The 20,610-nt window shown below is 48.6% G+C and overlaps 1 protein-coding gene across 12 annotated transcripts in view; it reads right to left on the bottom strand.

The window, feature by feature from the left end:
• STAU1 (staufen double-stranded RNA binding protein 1) overlaps nucleotides 1-19,979 on the bottom strand; it is a 74,124-nt gene extending 54,145 nt beyond the window's left edge. For 4 of the 12 annotated variants that reach the window (XR_016215793.1, XR_016215794.1, XM_089307061.1 and 1 more), the window contains exon 1: nucleotides 19,910-19,979. The gene's annotated coding sequence lies outside the window, so the exon portion shown is untranslated. Of the gene's footprint in view, nucleotides 1-18,892; nucleotides 19,221-19,672; nucleotides 19,793-19,909 lie in introns of those variants that run through there. The other 8 variants (XR_016215796.1, XR_016215795.1, XM_089307063.1 and 5 more) reach the window with 8 other exon arrangements.
• Between the last annotated feature and the right edge of the window lie 631 nt (nucleotides 19,980-20,610).

Below are 20,610 nucleotides of genomic sequence, written 5' to 3'. Positions count from 1 at the left end.
AGTTGACCTGAAAGGTTATATCTTTCTAACTGGCTGAAACAAGTAGTTCACAACTCCAAAAACAAAGTTTAAACCCTCTAAACAAGACTGTGTACTTTATAAACTTCAAATTTTCAACATGATGCTAAAATCTGACAAACAGTATTCATTTGCTAATAAATCTTTAGCCACTTAATAATTTAATGCTTCTATATACCTAAGTCTCAAAACAGAATGTAAAGCAGAGGTTCTCTAAAAGGAACAGTTCTGTTTTCCAAGAGGACATCCAGCAGAGTCTGGAAACACTTTTTGATTGTCACAACCAATGAGGTGATAGTTCAAGTACTTGGTCCCTAGGACCTATATGGGAGACCCAGTTTGAATTTCAGGCTCCTGGCTTGTGAGCATTTGGGGAGTGAACAAGTGAATGGAAAAAATTTTTATCAGTCTCTCTGCCTTTCAAGTAACATAAAAATGAGAATTTTTTACATTTTGTTTTTTAAGATTCCTTAATTCCAAATTCCCCTCAAGGTCCTATTATTAGCTCAGGGATACAGAAGTCTTCTATGGGACCACGTTATGATACAGTGGGTAAAGCTGCCGCCTGTGATGCCTGCATCCCATATGGTGCCAGTTTGTGCCCCAGCTGCTCTACTTCCAATCCAGCTCCCTGCTAATGGTCTGGGAAAAGCACTGGAAGATGGCCCAAGTCCTTGGGCCCCTGCCACATACACGGGAGACCCGGACGAAGCTCCTGGCTCCTGGCTTTAGCCTGGCTCAGTGTTGGCAGTCATCTGGGGAGTGAACCAGCAGATGGAAACTAGTTCTCTTTCTCTGTAACTCTCAAATAAATCAATCTTTGGAAAAACTATTCTCATAAATGTGGGCTCACCTGCTGGCAGCTGCTACGTGAACTCACCTGCTGGTAGCTACCACTTTGTACTTTTTATGTGCTGTAGGTAGGAGGATGGAGGCACATGTACTCTCCAAAAGCTTTTTTTTTTTTTAATTACCATGATGTACTAAAAAGTACATTCTTCATTCAGCAGTGTATCTACCAAGACTAGAAAATATTGAGCATACAGTGTGAGTGATTTTTAATACAAAGAAAAGCAAATCCTTCTACAGTTTTACAAAACTATCTGCAGCAATGCTTGGACTAATTCACTTTCGACTAACAGACTGCTAAACCTTTGTGGTATAAAATAACTACTTAATTATGAAAAACATTTTAATAGAAAATTTTTAAACTAAAATTAGGAATTAGACTACAGTACCTATACTTTTGCATAATCAACACATCATTTCCTTTGATAACAAATGATGTTTCCCAAGAGTCACCAAACAAACAAAGAAAAACAGGACCAGTGTTGAGGCACAGCGGATTAGGCCAGGGCTTGCACGTCAGCATCCCACATAGGAGCACTTGTTTCAGTCGCAGCTTCTCCACTTCTGATCTGGCTTCCTGCTAATGCACCTGGGAAGGGAGCAGAAGATGGCCCAAGAACTTGAGCCCAGCCACCCACACAGGAGATGCAGATGACGCTGCTGGCTCCTGGCTCCAGCCTGGTCCAGACCCAGTTGTTGCGGCCATCTGGATCAGCAGATGAAGAGCAATTCCTCTCTGTCTCTCCCTCTCTGCCTTTCAGATGAATAAATCTTAAAATAACAAAAACATTAAAAAGTAACCAAAAAATTATTCTTTCCAGTTTGGAAACACTTTAACACATCTACATACACATCACTAAGTAACTCCTCATGCAAGTCTCCTAGTAAATCTGATACACAGATGAAGCATCAGCAATAAACAATTATGAAACACTCATCACTATCCAACAAAAATGGCAGAATGTACCATGCTCAATGCTAGAAAGAACTTATTTGCTAAACTTTTCCTCAAAGACACAGAAGAGATATTTAAGCAACCAATTACAAATCTCCTAGTCTGTTGTCTTCAGCGAGTGGCTCCACTCCCAGAGAAACTTGGTCAACAACAACAAAATGTTAAGGAATAAATCCTTTTCTCTACAACATAAAGTCCTTTTCCACAGCCTTGAAATATGCCCAAAATGCCCCATTCCTTTCCAACACATCTTTTTTTTAATTTTTATTTTTATTTTCATTCTTTGACAGGCAGAGTTAGTGAGAGAGAGAGAGACAGAGAGAAAGGTCCTCCTTTTAACATTGGTTCACCCCCCCAAGCGGCCGCTACAGCTGGCATATTGCAGCCAGGAGCCAGGTGCTTCCTCCTGGTCTCCCATGGGGTGCAGGGCCCAAGCACTTGGGCCATCCTCCACTGCACTCCCGGGCCACAGCAGAGAGCTGGACTGGAAGAGGAGAAACCGGGACAGAACCCAGTGCCTCAACCGGGACTAAAACCCGGGGTGCCAGCGCCCCAGGCAGAGGATTAGCCTAGTGAGCTGCAGCACCGGCCCAACACTTTTTATTTTTTTGACAGGCAGAGGTAGTGAAAGAGAGAGACAGAGAGAAAGGTCTTCCTTTTGCTGTTGGTTCACCTTCCAATGGCTGCCACGGCCAGCGCGCTGTGACCAGCGCATCCCACTGATCTGAAGTCAGGAGCCAGGTGCTTCCTCCTGGTCTCCCATGGGGTGCAGGGCCCAAGCACTTGGGGCCATCCTCCACTGCACTCCCTGGCCACAGCAGAGAGCTGGCCTGGAAGAGGGGCAACCAGGACTAGAACCCGGTGTGCTGGCACCACAGGCGGAGGATTAGCCTATTGAGCCACGGCGCCGGCCCCAACACATCTTTCTAATTGCCATGTTTCCTGTAAGGAACTCTCCCCACAACTGTCTGTCCTTTCTCACCATTTAAAACACCAAGCCAGTGACTTGTAGGCAGGGCAGCTACACATACAAACATGTCAATCACTACCATCTCACACAATCACTTCCAAAACAACTGCTTTGAAGTCAAAGTCAAGCAAATAATGTTCAACAGCAGGCCCACATATCTTAACATAACACAATAAAATCTTTAAAAGAAATATTGGCCAGCACCATGGCTCACTAGGCTAATCCTCCGCCTTGCGGCGCCGGCACACCGGGTTCTAGTCCGGGTCGGGGCACTGGATTCTGTCCCGGTTGCCCCTCTTCCAGGCCAGCTCTCTGCTGTGGCCAGGGAGTGCAGTGGAGGATGGCCCAAGTGCTTGGGCCCTGCACCCCATGGGAGACCAGGAGAAGTACCTGGCTCCTGCCATCGGATCAGCGCGGTGCGCTGGTCACGGCGTGCCGGCCGCGGCGGCCATTGGAGGGTGAACCAACAGCAAAGGAAGACCTTTCTGTCTCTCTCTCACTGTCCACTCTGCCTGTCAAAAAAAAAAAAAAAAAAAAAAAAAAAAAAAAAAAAAAAAAAAAAAGACCAAACTATTTTACCAAAAGAAAAAGATAAAAAAGCCAGTATGCACTTGGAACAAGACACAGACAACACAGAATTAGCTGTAAGAAGTCATATTCACTTGCAAGACAATAAAATTAGCCAGAAAGAATGCCTGGAAACAACCCAGGCTGTTAAAAACCCTTGCATCCAATACAAGTGAGTAAATGTGCCTCCTGTCTCATACTTGGCTCAACACCAGGTGGGCAAAGAAGGGTTTTATTTCCATACATATGTAACCATTGGACGATCCATTTAAACAAACACCTCCTAAAAGAAAATTCAGTATTAACTGGTCACCCAAGAAAAACCGTCACACCTGCTAAAGCAAAAGTGTTCCTATACCTCAAAAATGTGTTGCCTAACAAGCTGTAAATTATTTTCAAGTCTTCCCTGAAAACTTTATTGGCCGGCACCATGGCTCAATAGGCTAATCCTCTGCCTGCAGAACCAGCACACCAGGTTCTAGTCCCGGTTGCCCCTCTTCCAGGCCAGCTCTCTGCTGTGGCCAGGGAGTGCAGTGGAGGATGGCCCAAGTCCTTGGGCCCTGCACCCGCATGGGAGACCAGGAGAAGCACCTGGCTCCTGCCTTCGGATCAGCTCCGTGCGCCGGCCGCAGCGGCATTGGGGGTGAACCAACGGAAAAAGGAGGATCTTTCTCTCTTTCTCTCTCTCACTGTCCACTCTGCCTGTCAAAAAAAAAAAAAAAAAAAACAACTTTATCAAGAGGTCGGTGCTGCACTGTAGCAGGTAAAGCTACTAACTGTGACACTGGCATCCCATATGGCCTGGTTAGTGTCCTGGCAGCTCCACTTCTAACCCAGCTCCCTGCTAATAGCCTGAGAAAAGTATTAGGAGATGGCACAAGTGTTTGGGCCTCTGCCACCACATGGGAAGCTCCTGGCTTCGGCCTGGCCACTGCAGCCACCTGGGGAGTGAACCAGCAGATAGGAACTCCTTCTCACAGTCTGACTGCCCCCACCCTCCAACTCTGCCATTCAAATAAACAGATCTTTTCTGCATTGGGTCAGACTCAGGCCAGGAGCCAAGAGCTTCTTCCATGTCTTCCCATGTGGGTAGAAGGGCCAAGGCACTTAGGCCATCTTACACTGTTTTTCCAAGTGCATTAGCAGAGAGCTGGATGGCAAGTAGGACAACCAGGGCTTGAACCAGTGCACATACAGGATGCTGGCACGGCACGCAGTGCCTTTACCTGCCATGCCACAATGCCAGCTCACTCTCAAAAACCAAAGTTTATCAAGCATCTGTCTCCTTTTCCCTTGGAAACATTCTTAAAAATTACAGATTTCAGGGGCCGGCACTGTGGCATAGTGGGTAAAGCCGCTGCTGGAAGTGTCAGCATCCCACACGGGCACCAGTTGGAGACCCAGCTGCTCCACTTCCGATCCAGCTCTCTGCTCTGGCCTGGGAAAGCAGATGGTCCAAGTCTTTGGGCCCCTGCACCCACATGGGAGACCCAGAGGAAGCTCCTGGCTCCAGATTGGCGCAGCTCTGGCCATTACAGTCATCTGAGGAATGAACCAGCAGATGGAAGATCTCTCTCTCTGCCTCTCTGTAACTCTGCTTGCAAATAATAAATAGAAGAATCTTTTAAAAAATAAATTACTGAATTCAAACATACATTATTTTTGTAAATATGGTTTTTAAAAATCTAAATATATGAAAACACAGAAAAATATTGAGGTCAACAGCTGTGGCGCAGAAGGTTAAGCCTATACCTGAAGTGCCAGCAGCCAATATGGGTGCCTGTTAAAGTCCTGGCCACTCCACTTAGGATCCAGCTCCCTACTAATACACCTGGGAAAGCAGCAGCAGGTGACCCAAGTGCTTGGGCCCCTGCACCCACGTGGCAGATGAGGAAGACACTCCTGGCCAAGCCCCACCTGTTGTGGCCATTTGGGGAGTGAACCAGTGGACTCCAACCTGTGACCACCACACTGCCAGCCCCCCAAAAAACGTTGTTTAAGATTTATTTATTTGAAAGGCAGAATTATAGAGAGGCAGAGGCAGAGAGATCTTCCATCTGCTGGTTCATTCACTAAATGGCCGCAACAGCCAGAGCTGGGTTGATCCGAAGCCAGGAGCTTCTTCCAGGTCTCCTACATGGGTGTAGGGGCCTAAGCCCTTGGGCCATCTTTACTGCTTTCCCAGGCCATAGCAGAGCTGGATAGAAGTGGAGCACCCGGGTCTTGAACCGGCATTCATATGGGAGGCCAGCACTGCAGTCAGCAGCTTTACCCACTACACCAGAACACCAACCCCCAGGAAAATGTTTAAAACATTGAAACCAGACTGAGTATTCACGATCTGCTCAGATTTTTTAAAAGTAGAACTATGTGACATGAGGGCACTTCAGAAAGTTCACAGAAAATATATACAAAAAAACCTATGGGGCTGGTGCTGTGGCATAGCCAGTAAAGCTACCACCTGCAGTGCCAACATCCCATACGGGTGCCGGTTCAAGTCCTGGCTGCTCCACTTCCAATCCAGCTCTCTGCTATGGCTTGGGAAAGCAGAAGATGGCCAAAGTCCTTGGGCCCCTACACCCACGTGGGAGACCTGGAGGAGGCTTCTGGCTTCAGACTGGTGCAGCTGCGGCTGTTGCAGCCAGTTGGGGAGTGAACCCAAAGATAGAAGACCTCTATTTCTTTCTCTCTCTCTGCCCCTCGTTCTCTTTGTGTGTAACTCTTTCAAATAAATACTTAAAAAAAAAAAAAACAAAAACAAAACAAAACAAAAAAAAAAACCTAGGCCGGCGCCGCGGCTCACTAGGCTAATCCTCCGCCTTGCGGCGCCGGCACACCGGGTTCTAGTCCCGGTCCGGGCGCCGGATTCTGTCCTGGTTGCCCCTCTTCCAGGCCAGCTCTCTGCTGTGGCCAGGGAGTGCAGTGGAGGATGGCCCAAGTGCTTGGGCCCTGCACCCCATGGGAGAAGCACCTGGCTCCTGGCTCCTGCCATCGGATCAGCGCGGTGCGCCGGCCGCGGCGGCCATTGAAGGGTGAACCAACGGCAAAGGAAGACCTTTCTCTCTGTCTCTCTCTCTCACTGTCCACTCTGCCTGTCAAAAATAAAAAAATAAAAAAAAAACTATAAATGGATTTCAAAAAAAAATTTGCACCAAAATAAATTGAATTTTAATTATACTTTTCACAGACTTTTGGAAGTATTTTTTTTTTAAGTTTTTTTTTTTTTAAGTTTTTTTTTTTTTTTTTTGACAGGCAGAGTGGACAGAGAGAGAGAGAGACAGAGAGAAAGGTATTCCTTTGCCGTTGGTTCACCCTCCAATGGCCGCCGCGGCCGGTGCGCTGCGGCCGGCGCACCGCGCTGATCCGATGGCAGGAGCCAGGAGCCAGGTGCTTTTCCTGGTCTCCCATGGGGTGCAGGGCCCAAGCACCTGGGCCATCCTCCACTGCACTCCCTGGCCACAGCAGAGGGCTGGCCTGGAAGAGGGGCAACCGGGACAGAATCCGGCGCCCCAACCGGGACTAGAACCCGGTGTGCCGGCGCCGCTAGGCGGAGGATTAGCCTAGTGAGCCGCGGCGCCGGCCTTTTTTTAAGATTTTTTATTTTATTTGATAGGTAGAGTTACAGACAGTGGGGGGGGGGGCATTTGAGGGGTCAACCAACGGAAAGAAGACCTTTCTCTCTGTCCCTCTCTAACTCAGCCTGGCCAAAAAAAAAAAAACAAAAAAAAAAAAAACATTTTTCAAGAAAGTGAAGTCTGTAACCATGTGTCATCTACCTAGAAATATGGCTGCATGATGGTTCTTTGACAATAAAAGCATATGGGTGGAGCTGGTACTGTGGTGCAGAGGATTAAGCTGCCGCCCACAGTGCCAGCTTCCCATATGAACAGCAGTTCAAGTCCCAGCTGCTCTACTTCAGATCCAGCTCCCTGCTAATGCACCTGGGGAAGCAGCAGAGGACGGCCCAAGTAGTTGGGCCGCTACACCCACAAGGGAGACCTGAATAAAGCTCCTGACCCTGGCTTCAGCCTGGTCCAGCCCTGGCTGTTGAGGGGAGTTAACCAGTGGATGGAAGATATTGCTTTCTCCATCTCTCTCTGTAACTCTTTCAAATAAATTTTTTAAAAGGCAAAGAAAAGAAAGTATATGGGGCCAGTGTTGTGACGTAGCAGGTTAAACTGCCACCAGGGACACTAGTATCCCATATGGGTGCTGTTTCAAGTCCTGATTGCTCCACTTCTGACCCAGCTTCCTGCTAATGTGCCTGGGAAAGAAGCAGAGGAAGGCCTAAGTGCTTGGGGCCCTGTACCCATGTGGGAGACTTGGAAGCTCCTGGCTCTTGGCTTCAGCCCAGCCCAACACCAGCTGTTGCAGTCATTTGGGGAGTGAACCTGCAGGCGGAAGACCTCTGTCTCTCTGTAACTCTGCCTTTCAAGTAAATAAATAAGTTGTTTTTTTTTTTTTTTAAGAAAAGCATTACACAAATTCAGTGGAATGAGTACAATCCATGCACAGGGGCACAATTCCTCTGAATTCCTGATCCTTCAGTTTCCTCAATCCCAAAAATGGTGGGTTAGCTGGTCAAAAATTACTACCTCAGAGATAGGGCTTTCAGCTCTCAAGAGAAAGTGAGAAGAAACACAAAGCAGTGCTAGAGTTCTAGCTGCTCCACTTCCGATCTAGCTCCCTGCTAATTCACTTAGAAAAGTAGTGGATGACGCCCAAGTACTCAGGTCCCAGCCATCCATGTGGGAGACTTGGATTAAGTCCCTGGTTCCTGGCCCAGCCCTAGCTGTTGCAGCCATTTGGGGATTGAACTAGCTCATGAAAGAGATCTCTGTCACTCTTTCAAATAAATAAAGGTTTTAAACACACACACACACACACTCGCACACGGTAGTCTTACTGCATGTAGTATATATTACAGTGCTCTAACTAAAAACTGCAAAACCCTGAACACTCTTTTTTTTATTTTTATTTTTTTTTTTATTTTTTGACAGGCAGAGTGGACAGTGAGAGAGAGAGACAGAGAGAAAGGTCTTCCTTTGCCGTTGGTTCACCCTCCAATGGCCGCCGCGGCCGGCGCGATGCGGCCGGCACACCGCGCTGATCCGATGGCAGGAGCCAGGAGCCAGGTGCTTTTCCTGGTCTCCCATGGGGTGCAGGGCCCAAGCACTTGGGCCATCCTCCACTGCACTCCCTGGCCACAGCAGAGAGCTGGCCTGGAAGAGGGGCAACCGGGACAGAATCCGGCGCCCCAACCGGGACTAGAACCCGGTGTGCCGGCGCCGCTAGGCGGAAGATTAGCCTAGTGAGCCGCGGCGCCGGCCAAAACCCTGAACACTCTTACAACTCTCCTTCTTCCCCTGGATGGTCACAAGCTGCCAGTGGCAAGTGGAGCATGATTCATAACTGTCTCCCCACAGAAAACAACGGCGAATTAGTTTTCTAAGTTTGAAAACCAAGCTTAGCATAAACAATCTGAGAAATCAAAGCCTCTGTAAAAGAAATCAAACTGAAAAAGTGTCTATGACCAAGATGCTATTAAACAAGTTATGTTTAATAGTAACTTAGGTGGTCAGTTTCCATGTCTCCACATTTATAGGGTGGTGCTGGCCAGAGGGTTTACATACCTGCCAACAATTCTCCCTGCATCTACTTTCTAATTAAATCAAGGGTAGGAAAAACCAAACAGCAAGAAATATCTTGTTTCTCTATCACAGCCAAAAGTAAAAATCATTTTCTACAAGTCACTTAAGAATTACTCAAAAGTAACATCAACAAACTACAGTGGCGCAGAAGGTTAATCCTCTGCCTGTGGCACTGGCATCCCATATGGGCGCCAGTTCGAGTCCCGGCTACTCCTCCTCCAATCCAGCTCTCTGCTGTGGCCTGGGAAAGCATGATGGCCCAAGTCCTTGGGGCCCTGTACCGGTGTGGGAGACTGGAGGAAGCTCCTTGCTCCTGGCTTCGGATTGGCAAAGTCCAGCCATTGGGGCCATATGGGGGGCGAACCAACGGAGTGAAGACCTTTCTCTCTCTCCCTCTCACTGTCTGTAACTCTACCTCTCAAATAAAAATCTTTATTAAAAAAAAAAAAGCCTGAAATTGTAAAGTCAAATTATGTGCACATTAAAGATGGGGCATTCTAGGAACAATGTTGTTTTCACTCCGTTCTGAGAGGTTATGTGGTTAGGAAACCACTGGAAAATAAGACACAATAACAATGCACCTGGGTGGTCTTTTTTCTGCAGTTGAAGACGTACTGTTCATGTTTTAGGGAAACCTAAAAGTGAGAAGCTGCTGGGAGCACAGTGTCATGGGTTGAAGCTACACACTGTGGAGACTACAAAAGACAACTGCCTGGGAACTGGGCAAAGCGCACAGTGCGCAGACACGTACCTCAGAGAAGCAGACCTTCCCTTTTTCAGTTTCAATTATTGCCCGAGAGAGCTATGAAAACCTAGCAAATTTTTTAAAAGACCTGGATATCACAGGCTGCACAATCACATAAGCTTGATTTTCAAAGTTCTGGGTGTGTGTGTGTTTTTTTTGAACCCGTAACTACTGGCTAAATATTTTATTCATGAATGTCTTTGCCATATATGAGTGATGATGTGAATGTAATTACATTGAAAGATTTTTTAAAAACTCATTTTGTACAACACTGATAACCCATCCCAGACATCCCATATCAAGAGCGCAGGTTCAAGTTCCAGCTGCTCTGCTTCCAATCTAGCTCCCTGCTAATGCACCTGGGAAGGCAGCAGAAGGTGGTCCCAGTACTTGGATCCCTGCAACCCATGTGGGAGACCAGAATGGAGCTCCTGGCTCCTGGATTCAGCCTGGCCTGGTCCTGGCTATTGCGCTTACTGGGGAGTGAATCAGCAAATGGAAGATCTGTCTCTCCCCTTCTCTGTCACTCTGCCCTTAAAATCAATCTTTTTTTTTTTTTTAAAGATTTGTTTGTTTATTTGAAAGTCAGAGTTACACAGAGAAAGGAGAGGCAGAAAGAGAGGTCTTCCACCCGATGGTTCACTCCCTAGATGGCCGCAACAGTTGGAGCTGCGCCGATTCGAAGCCAGGAGCTTCTTCCAGGTCTTGCACGAGGGTGCAAGGGCCCAAGGTCTTGGGCCATCTTCTACTGCTTTCCCAAGCCATAGCAGAGAGCTAGATCGAAGAGGGGCAGCTGGGACTCGAACCGGCGCCCATATGGGATGCTGGCGCTGCAGGCCAGAGCTTTAACCCACTGCACTACAGCGCCGGCCCCTACTAATTTCAAATTAATAAAACAGCAGTCGCATGATTATTGGATAGATAAACTAGAAATGTAGGTGAAATGCTTGTAAACTATATCTGCTACACCAAAGTTAGCTGCTAAACATTATCAGGATATACCTTAACTGATGTTATTAATAAATCACATTCAAAATACACTATAAGAAAGGAAAAAAAGGAGAGGACCAGTGCTGTGGCACAGCTGGTTGAGATGCTGCCTGGGACGCCGGCATCCCATATGGGTGCCAGTTCGTGTCCTGTCTGTTCCACTTCCTATCCAGCTCCCTGCTGGTGTACCTGGGAGGGTGCCTGAGTCCCTGCACCCACATGGGAGATCTGTGGGTCCTGGCTTTGGCCTGGCCCAGGCCCAGCCATTGAAAGCATCTGGAGAATGACCAGGGTATGGAAGATCTCTATTTCACCCACTCTGTATGCAGTAGCTCTGCCTTTCAAATAAATACATCTTTAAAAAAATAAAAAAAATGTTGGGGCCAGTGCTGTGGTACAGTAGGTTAATCCTCCACCTGAGGCGCTGGCATCCCATGTAGGCGCCAGTTCTAGTCCTGGCTGCTCCTCTTCCAATCCAGCTCTCTGCTGTGGCCTGGGAAAGCAGTGCAAGACGGCCCAAGTCCTTGGGCCCCTGCACCCACATGGGAGACCAGGAAGAGGCACCTGGCTCTGGATTGGTGCAGCTCCGGACATTGCGGCCATTTGGGGAGTGAACCAATGGAAGGAAGACCTCTCTCTCTCCCCGTCTCTCTAACTCTACCTCTCAAATATTTTTAAAAAATGTTTTCAAAAATAGAGCAAAGTTCAGAAAGGCTCTCATGTCAAAAAGGTTGTTTAGTACTTTAATAAATTCTCAACCAACAGGGAAATTACTAGCTAGAAATACTCAATCACTAAACATTACTGACTGCAGCAGTTTACTCTGCTACAAAACAAAAGGAAACTTCCTTACCTAACTACATGGGACTGTAATGAACAGGTTGGTTCAATTGTGCAACAAAAGAGCACAGCTTCCAAGAACACAGACTCCTGACACATAAAATACTATAACAGAGGAAACGTGCCTGGCATTCTGCATAACACTACAACGCATCAGCAGACAATGGCCCTACTTGTTTCAGGGTGGAATCTGCAAAAGTAGAAAATTCATGTCTCAGTTAATTTTAATCTATAAAAAGTAAGGATTTCAAACAGCAAATATGTGAAACAATCAGATAAGATCGTGGGGGGGGGAGGTGTGGGGGAGTGGCACTGTGGCAGGTAAGGCTGCTGCTTACACTGCCGGCATCCCCTATACGTGCTGGTTTGAGTCCCGGCTGCTCCACTTCCAATCCAGCTCTCCGCTATGGCCTGGGAAAGCAGTGGAAGATGGCCCAAGTTCTTGGGCCCCTGCACCCACGTGGGAGACCCTGAAGAAACTCCTGGCTCCAGATCGACTCAGCTCCGGCCACTGCAGCTAACTGGAGAGCAAACCAGCAGATGGAAGACCTCTCTTCCTCTGCCTCTCTGTGTAACTCTGGCTTTCAAATAAATCTTAAAAAAAGAAAAAGACCTAGTTACATCACAAAGCTAATCCTAAGGAGAGCCAATACAGTAACAACTGAAGCAGAATTGTCTGCTCACTTCACCCCCAGAACACACATTTCCTTTTCGTGATTAATGAGACACACTTATGTCACTACAGACTACATGGTCCTCTCCACGGAGGCTGAACAGAGAATGGAATCTCGTAACACCATCTCACTAGCAACACAAGTCCAAAAGCAGTTTTAACCCCATTGATCCAGCCTTTTAGCACTACCCATAAGAGAGCACAGCTGTCAGGGTGGAGAATTCTGATTCAGATCATCAATTCAAAGAAAAAAAAAATGCTCGAGACAGTTCAATACCAAACAGAAAGTTATATCAAATACTACCAACACCACTGGCCAGGAACGGGATGTCAGAAATGACTGGAAAGTAGAGACAGCAACATCCTCTTACCCCTTATTTAAAGTTAACCGGAAGCTAAGTTAACTAAGCCCCAGTAAATCAGAGTGTCATAATGCAAAAGAAACGAATTTCTTTGCAGCAACCATGACTATACCTAAATCATTTTTAACAAACTCGATATTCTACTAATAATTTAAGAGATAACATCCCTTACACAAAAGTTAATAAAATATCCACCTTCTACATTTACCTCTAAACCTCCCCTCCCAACCTATGAATCAGCTTAAAAGTTTTGGCTCACTCTGACTCAACAAACAAAAGTAAACTGTAAATCTTCTAACTATTTCAAGAGCCCATCCAAAAGACTGTCATTCCTTACAAGACTTTCAAACTGATCTAAAATTGCAGACAAAATCCATCCCCGTGCCAGTGGGTTGGCAAGTGGTGGTGGTGGTGGGGGAGGGGGGGGTCCTGTAGATAAGCAGAACCAATTATCCTAAACAAAAAGCACCTAACCATAATCAGAGTCAAAGTGTGGTTCAGCGCAAAGGACACTGACCATGGAGCCAGCTCTGGTATTACCACTTCCTGGCTTGGGGCCCTGCCCAGTTACCGAGCCTCCCAGGGCCTAGGTATCCTCCACTGTTAGGACCCTTAACTCTCCACAGGTGCTGCTGAGTATCTGTCAGACATAAAGGGTCTACTTTGAACCTTGCTATCATGAAAGAGCTCAACGAACTGCAGCTTCTATATTAAACAAATTCAATCTGACCTTTTAGGTTCCTTTTCTGCATCAAATAACTCTCACCCTGTAATTCTAACCTGGCACATGCTAAGAGCTCAATAAATAGTAGCAAGTATTATTATGCAGCAAACTCACTTATCCTGCCCCTGGTCACATAAACATCTATAAATATCATCTTATAGCTACATACAACTTGTAAAAAATTTTAAATGGGAACAGAGGACATGCTGACTAAAATCAACTCACTCACTGGGCACCCAGTCCAACACTATATCAAATTTAGAGGCAATCTAATGAGGGTTTCGTCCTCAGCAATTATATTCATTTAGGGGGAAAAGGCCCCAGGCCACTTAAATATTTTTTTTTCAAGCCTCTATACTCTGGGAAACAGGACAAAAAACGTCCATCATATGATGATACAACGGCCAATTTTATTTCCATTACTGTTACAAACCCACAAAGTCACCACACTTCTTTCCCAAATTAGATTCCAAGTACACAGAAGCCAGATGGGCAACAGATTTAATATTTAGAAGACCAATTTTTAATCGAAAGACAATACTTTCTTGGATAAATTTTCTCTTTTTTCCAGTAAATGTACTTTGAGGAAGACCCCTAAATACAGGCTTTTAACAAATAAATAACCATATATAATCCCAGAAAATATAATTAACAGTCTACAGAGATTCTGTTTCTACTTCAACTTACCTAGTATCAAATCATTTTTACATCAACTTTATTCAGCATTCTTTGGGAAAATAAATATTTAAAAGATAATCTATTTGGAGTACTTCCCATTTTACCATTTTTTTTAAATTTTGCAGTAAGGTTTTTTTTTTAGTTCAGAGCATTAAGTTATCAACCAGATAGCCAAGCTATTCATCAGGTGGTATTTAATAAGATCAACATACCCATATATTTATAATCCTATTACTGCCTTAGTAGGTGGGAACAAAGGATTTGGTCCACATTTTTCAAGTTTCATAATACCTGATTTTTCGATGAGTACCTTGATGCAAAGTTCATTTAACAATTTGTCTTTTTAAAAGCAAAGAGCATTGGAGCCAAAGCAAAATTGGAAATAAAAATCAACAAAATTCTTGGTTCCTGAAGATCTAAGAATACCTAACAGGCCTTCCACAATTTTAATTAACTATAATAAATATGCATGTTGAAGCATTTCATATGCTGATGTTGCAATTTACTGTGAAATGTATCAAAAAATAAAATGGATTAATGAATTTAAAAAAAGTGATGGACAAATGGGACAGATAGGATAAAACAAATATAGCAAAATGTGAATATTAAAGTAAGTGGTATTTATAGAAGTACACACTAAAATTTCCTAAAACTTTGTTGTATACTCGAAATGTTAAGGGAAAGTAACCATAGCAACTAACATGTCTTCTCACAGTTCAATCTTTAACTTGCAATTTATATTTTTTGGGATAGCATAAACGCTATGACTTTGATTTGGGGGAAGGTTTATTTAAAGAAATGCTCATACAGAAAATTACCCCAGGAGCATTTCAACCACAGAGATCTCCACCAGAAGGTAATTTAAAACAACCTGTTTGGGGTCTAGAGTAAAACAAATCTGTCATAAAATTCTCTAAATATAGCCGGCGCCGTGGCTCAATAGGCTAATCCTCCACCTTGCGGCGCCGGCACACCGGGTTCTAGTCCCGGTTGGGGCGCCGGATTCTGTCCCGGTTGCCCCTCTTCCAGGCCAGCTCTCTGCTATGGCCAGGGAGTGCAGTGGAGGATGGCCCAGGTGCTTGGGCCCTGCACCCCATGGGAGACCAGGAAAAGCACCTGGCTCCTGGCTCCTGCCAGGATCAGCGCGGTGCGCCGGCTGCAGCGGCGGCCATTGGAGGGTGAACCAGCGGCAAAGGAAGACCTTTCTCTCTCTGTCTCTCTCTCTCACTGTCCACTCTGCCTGTCAAAAAAAAAAAAAAAAAAAAAAAAAAAAAAAAAAAAAAAAAAAAAATTCTCTAAATATGTTTGATGGCTCAGAAAATCCCTTTCTGAGAAAAAGCAAGCAGTCCCGAAAGCGCTCCTCTAGGGGGAGGAACTTACATTTCCCAGACTGAGCAGTCTGTGTCACAGTGTAAGTTCAAATAAGACGATCTCGTTCACAGACTCGGAAAAACACGGTCTCCAAACCTGACTTAGGACGTCACACGAAGTCTCGTCTTTAGGCTGGTGAATTTCATTTTGACTCCATTCAGCAAACACAGTGTCCAAGAAGCTGCCCTACACAGAGACTCACTGCGCCTCCCCGCTAAAGCCTGCACGGTACCTGGGGAAGAGCCGGGATGGGCAGCACAGTCTAGGGCGCTGTTTAATGATTACCCTCAGAATAATATCAACCGTTTGGACTTCAGAGTTGGGAGGAAAAGTTCTGTGAGTCACGTTCATTTCTAAACTTAAAATAACCTGTGTATAAGTGGGTTTTCTGGCTGAATCTTAAAAGACAGCAATTTATCCTGAAGCAGCTATTTATGGTAACAGTTCTAAACACTTAAAAGTTTTACTGGTAAGCCTGATAGGAAGCACTAAGCACTGTTTAAAAAATAAATGTTGTGTCCTCCCCTAGATACTCAACAGATTTTTCCTCAGATTAATTTTAATTTCCAAATCTCCCAGGCTGTAGTAACTAAAATATAATATATAACGTTTCCACTGTACCCCTGATCAAGCTTCAATGAAAACCCACAAGAATGAAATAACAATGTTACAAGTCAAACTAGAAACTGTTCAGGACAGAAATTTGAAAATTACGTAACAATAGCAAATATTTATAATACTTCTAGGAGAGATCTCCTTTTAAACAAGAAAAATATGAACACTTATTTTGATTTCACACTAGTCACAAAACTTAAGATTCCACTCATAATTACTAACAATGTGCTGTTTGTAAATAGAGCAGATGGGGACTCTGGAAAACAATTCTACAAAGATTCTGAAATCAAACATCCTTCGCTTAATACTTACTGAGACGGCATTTATTTACACAACCAGCTAAAGAAACTTTGGGAAGCTTCATGGTGCATTACTGTGGTTTAACTTTGACACAAAGCTCCTGCCTATTTAAAGGGGCCTAGCAGGTAGGTCTCCACCAACAAAGGGATAGGAAATCTGTCTTTCTGATGGCTCTTCAATTAGTCTTTCATGGCTCAAGAGTTACTTTTGCACACAGAGAAGCAAGGCCACATTTGGGATTTGACTTTGAGAGCGGGAAAGCACTGATCAAAACTAGCTCAGCTGCTAGTCTTTTCCCCACTGCAAAGTAACCAAGTAATCTGTTCAGAGATGAGAAGCCAAGCAAACAAAATGACAACTGATTCTTTTAAAAGCACATTTTAGGAGCATTCTGGTAAAAGTCAAAATCTCTAACACTGTGATACGATGTTTAAGATTTGCTTCAAAACAATACAGTTTGGGGGAGGAGGTACAAGACTGTTCTTAACTGTAAGTTAATCATTGTCAGAGCTGGGGCTCTCACACTGGAGCCGGGGTTGCCTGCCCCTCGGCTGAGGGCCAGGGAGGCAGCACATGATGGAGCACGCAGTCCCCGACACCCACGTGGCAGCCTGGCCCAGGCCCAGCTGTGCGTGCGGCACCTGCGGAGTGAACCAGCGGATGGAAGCTATTTTTTTAAAAAAAACTGCCGAAGTTGAGCGACAAACACAATACCTAAGTCGTCTAGTCAATTTTCATGTATTTTCCACAGTGAAAAGTTTAAAAACAGCTTTATGTTACCCACTGCAATATTAAAACTTCCTAGCACAACTTACCACAAGGTAGCAGAAAACATGTTTTTTACTGTTTGCAGAGTTGTCTGTTTAGCTGTTTTTAAAACGTCAAATTTTAAATCAGAAGCAATGTGACACTGTGTCAGAAAATTCTAGAAAAACCTAACAAGGAAGCCACTTTGCATTGAGAGATGTAAATCAAAACATTTTCATTTCTCTAAGGAAACGGACTAAGACAAGCCGAGGTCTAGGCGGACGTCTGCGGCGCGCACACTCCGTTTTCTCTGTCCTAACTCGAAGCTGAGCACCTCGGCGGCCGCAGCTCCCCAAGGACCGGCACAGCCGCACCACGCAGCCCAGCATTAGCAGAACTCGGTGCGCCCGTCCCCAGACGGCCAAACCGCTGCCTCCACACCCCGGCTGTATTTTTAGTTTCTGCTTCAACAAGTAGCAACGTAAGCAGAGGTCCCTTCCTGCAAAACCGTACTTCGACTCCGTCCGCCCGCTTCTAAACAAAAACACGCGCAGCACGGCAGCGCGACCCCAAAGCCCTCCGCACGGCCAGAGAACAGGGGCAGGCGGCTGGGACGCGCATCTGCGCGCGAACAGCCGAGAGCCTGCACCCACGCCGACGCGGCAAGGCAGGGGCACGGCCCCGACCCCGAGGACAGGCACGCTCGCCCAGCGCCGTCCGTCCACCGCCCTCGGCCCCGAGGACAGGCACGCTCGCCCAGCGCCGTCTGTCCACCGCCCGCGGCCCCGGCCCCGAGGACAGGCACGCTCGCCCAGCGCCGTCCGTCCACCGCCCCCGGCTCCGACCCCGGCCCGAGGACAGGCACGCTCGCCCAGCGCCGTCCGTCCACCGCCCCCGGCCCCGACCCCGGCCCGAGGACAGGCACGCTCGCCCAGCGCCGTCCGTCCACCGCCCCCGGCCCCGGCCCGAGGACAGGCACGCTCGCCCAGCGCCGTCCGTCCACCGCCCCCGGCCCCGGCCCCGGCCCGAGGACAAGCACGTCGCCCGGCGCAGGGGCAGCGGCTGCCAGCAACTTTCCTAGAGGCGGGACGACCACGGGGAAGGCGGACCCGCGGCTGGCGCGCAGGGGGTCCGGCCCGGGCTCGCCCCCTTCCAGCCCTGAGCCCAAAACAATGCCCCCGGCGCCGACGGGGGCCACGCCGAACACCGCTGCCTCCCCCACTCGCGCACGGGCAGCGAGGCAGCTAGGTAGGTCAACTTCTGTCCACTCGCCCCACTAAATTACACCTTCCTATCACGCCAATCAATCATGCAGGCGGTTTATTGGGACACGCTGTGGGTCTGGCGCTCCGATAAGCGCTTCACACGCCCCATTTCCCCGAACCTCCGCAGCCAGAAAGCGGCAGGACGGTCTCGGCGCCCCTCTCCCCAGCCCACACAAAGAGTTGAAGGGGCCGCGCCGGGGCCGGACACCTGGGCCGTGCCCGCCGCACGACGCGGACGCTCCGGACCCCGAGGGCTGGAGAGGGGACACCACCAGCCCCCACCAGCCCGGCAGGAACTTCGCTGTCCCCGCGCGCCCGCCCAGCGCAGGGCGCCAGGCACCTGTTCCCGGCCCCGGCGAGAAAGCGGCGGCGGGGCTGGGGGCGCCGGAGGACCCGCCTCTCCCCCACCCCGGGCAGGCCCCGCGGGCGGGACGCAGGCCCGGGCCGGGGGGAGGAGGCCGGCGCGCGGCCCGCCGAGGCCTAGGCCCCACCCGCCGCCCGCCGCCCGCCGCCCCCCGCCCCGTGGCCGCCGCGCCCGCGCGGGCCCCGCCGCGCTCGGCCGGCCGCCTCACCTGGCTGCTGCCCTCAGCTCGCCCCTCGGCCGGCGGTCCTGGGCGGCGGCGGCGGCGGCGGCGGCAGTGGTGGCGGCGACGAGGGGAAGGAGGAAGGAAGAGGGAGAGGAGGAAGGGACGGCGGGAGGGAAGAGGCGGAGTGGCTGCGGAGGAGGCGGGCGCCGCCGCCGGGCCGGGGGGTCCAAGAAGCGGGGAAGCCGAGAGAAGAAGCGACGGCGGCCGGCGCAAACGCTGAGGAGCTGCTCCGGCGCCCGCAGCCCGGCAGGAAGTGACGGGGGAGGGGCCGGCGCCCGCCCCCGGCCCCCGCCCGCCTCCAGGCCCGGCCCCACCCCCACCCGCGGCCCAAACCACAAGTCCCGGCGGGCGCTGCGGCGGGGCCGGCGCCCGCAAGGCACACCGGGAGCCGGCAGGCGGGGCCTGGTCGCGGCGAGGTGGCCGCCGCCCGCCCTGGGCCAGCGGCCTGCTGGGAGTTGTAGTTCTGCCGGGCCCCGAGCGGGAAGGCGGAGCGCGTGCCTTCTGGCCTCCCGCACTTCCTTCTTCCTTCTCTCAGTCCGTCCTCTCGTCTCGCAGGTGTCGTTCCCTTCGCTCCCGCCCTCAGGGCCTCCTTCCTCCGCCATGTGCGAGGCGCTGCCCCGAGAGCTAAGAACGGAACGGACAAACGCCCGTGCCCTCATGGAGCTTACGTTCCAGTGCGGATAAAAGGCGCGAATAAAATCATTAACTTGCTAGGTGCACCGAAAGGCAAGATAGGGGCCGGCGCCGAGGGGAGCGGTCAGGCACCTGCGATGGCAGACTCTCTCCTTCAAATAAATAAAGCTTAAAAAAACAAACGAAAAGATGATGTGGCTGTGCGCGTTAGGACCCCAGGGCTCCGCCTATCACTTCCAGGCCGACTTTCTTCTGTTTCCGTACACTGACAGCAAGTGCCCACTCTAACAGAAACAGCAGTGTAATTTTAGATGAGAGCCAACTTTTCACGGGGACTTTATGCGCTCTGCCCATTCCTGTATAACTTATCTTGCGGGAAGGAGCAGGCAGAATTTGGAGTAACATCTCCAGTGCTCAGTTTCTTATTTCCATCTTCATCCTGAAACAAAGAAAAATAATTCCTTAATTACTTGGCAACAGCCCAGAAGACTTGAGGCCTTTGGGAAAAAAGATGTGACTGCCAGTCCCTAAGTACAAAAAGAAAAACACGTCTAAGGCTCCCCTCCCACACCCAGCAGCCCCACGACGAACCTGTGCCTTGGTTAACACAGTGGTCCTCAAATGAGCGCTGTGGAGTGACTGTTCGCGCTGTTTTCCTCTTCTTCCTCTCTGTCTTTGGTTTTGTTAGTTTTTAACGGCTGAACAATTTCAACACATAGTAACCTGGCTTTGTGACCTCTCTCCAAAAATGAGGTGGCCAGGCAGCATCGGAGAGCAACAGTCCAGCCACACTTGGGCTCCCACAGCCCACATCAGGGGGCCTGGGTTCGAGTCAGCTCTGCTCCTGCTCTACCTCCCAGCTAACGCACCGCGGGTCATAGCTCCAGCACCTGCGTCTTTACCACCCAGCTGGGAAACCCAGGTGGACTTCCTGGTTCCCGGCTTCAGCCTGGCTGTTGTGGGCATTTGTGGAGTAAACCAGCAAAAGAAGAATCTCTCTCTCCCTCTCCCTCTCTCTCTCTCTCTCTCTCTTTCTCTCTCTCTCTTCCTCGATAAAATGAAAACAAAAA

The sequence above is a fragment of the Oryctolagus cuniculus genome, chromosome 11 (assembly GCF_051225735.1).
Source record: "Oryctolagus cuniculus isolate XC-2025 breed Fujian yellow rabbit chromosome 11, ASM5122573v1, whole genome shotgun sequence".
Taxonomy (NCBI): domain Eukaryota; kingdom Metazoa; phylum Chordata; class Mammalia; order Lagomorpha; family Leporidae; genus Oryctolagus; species Oryctolagus cuniculus.
The sequence above is the reverse complement of the archived record's forward strand: the minus strand, read 5'-3'. Positions and strand labels throughout refer to the sequence as shown.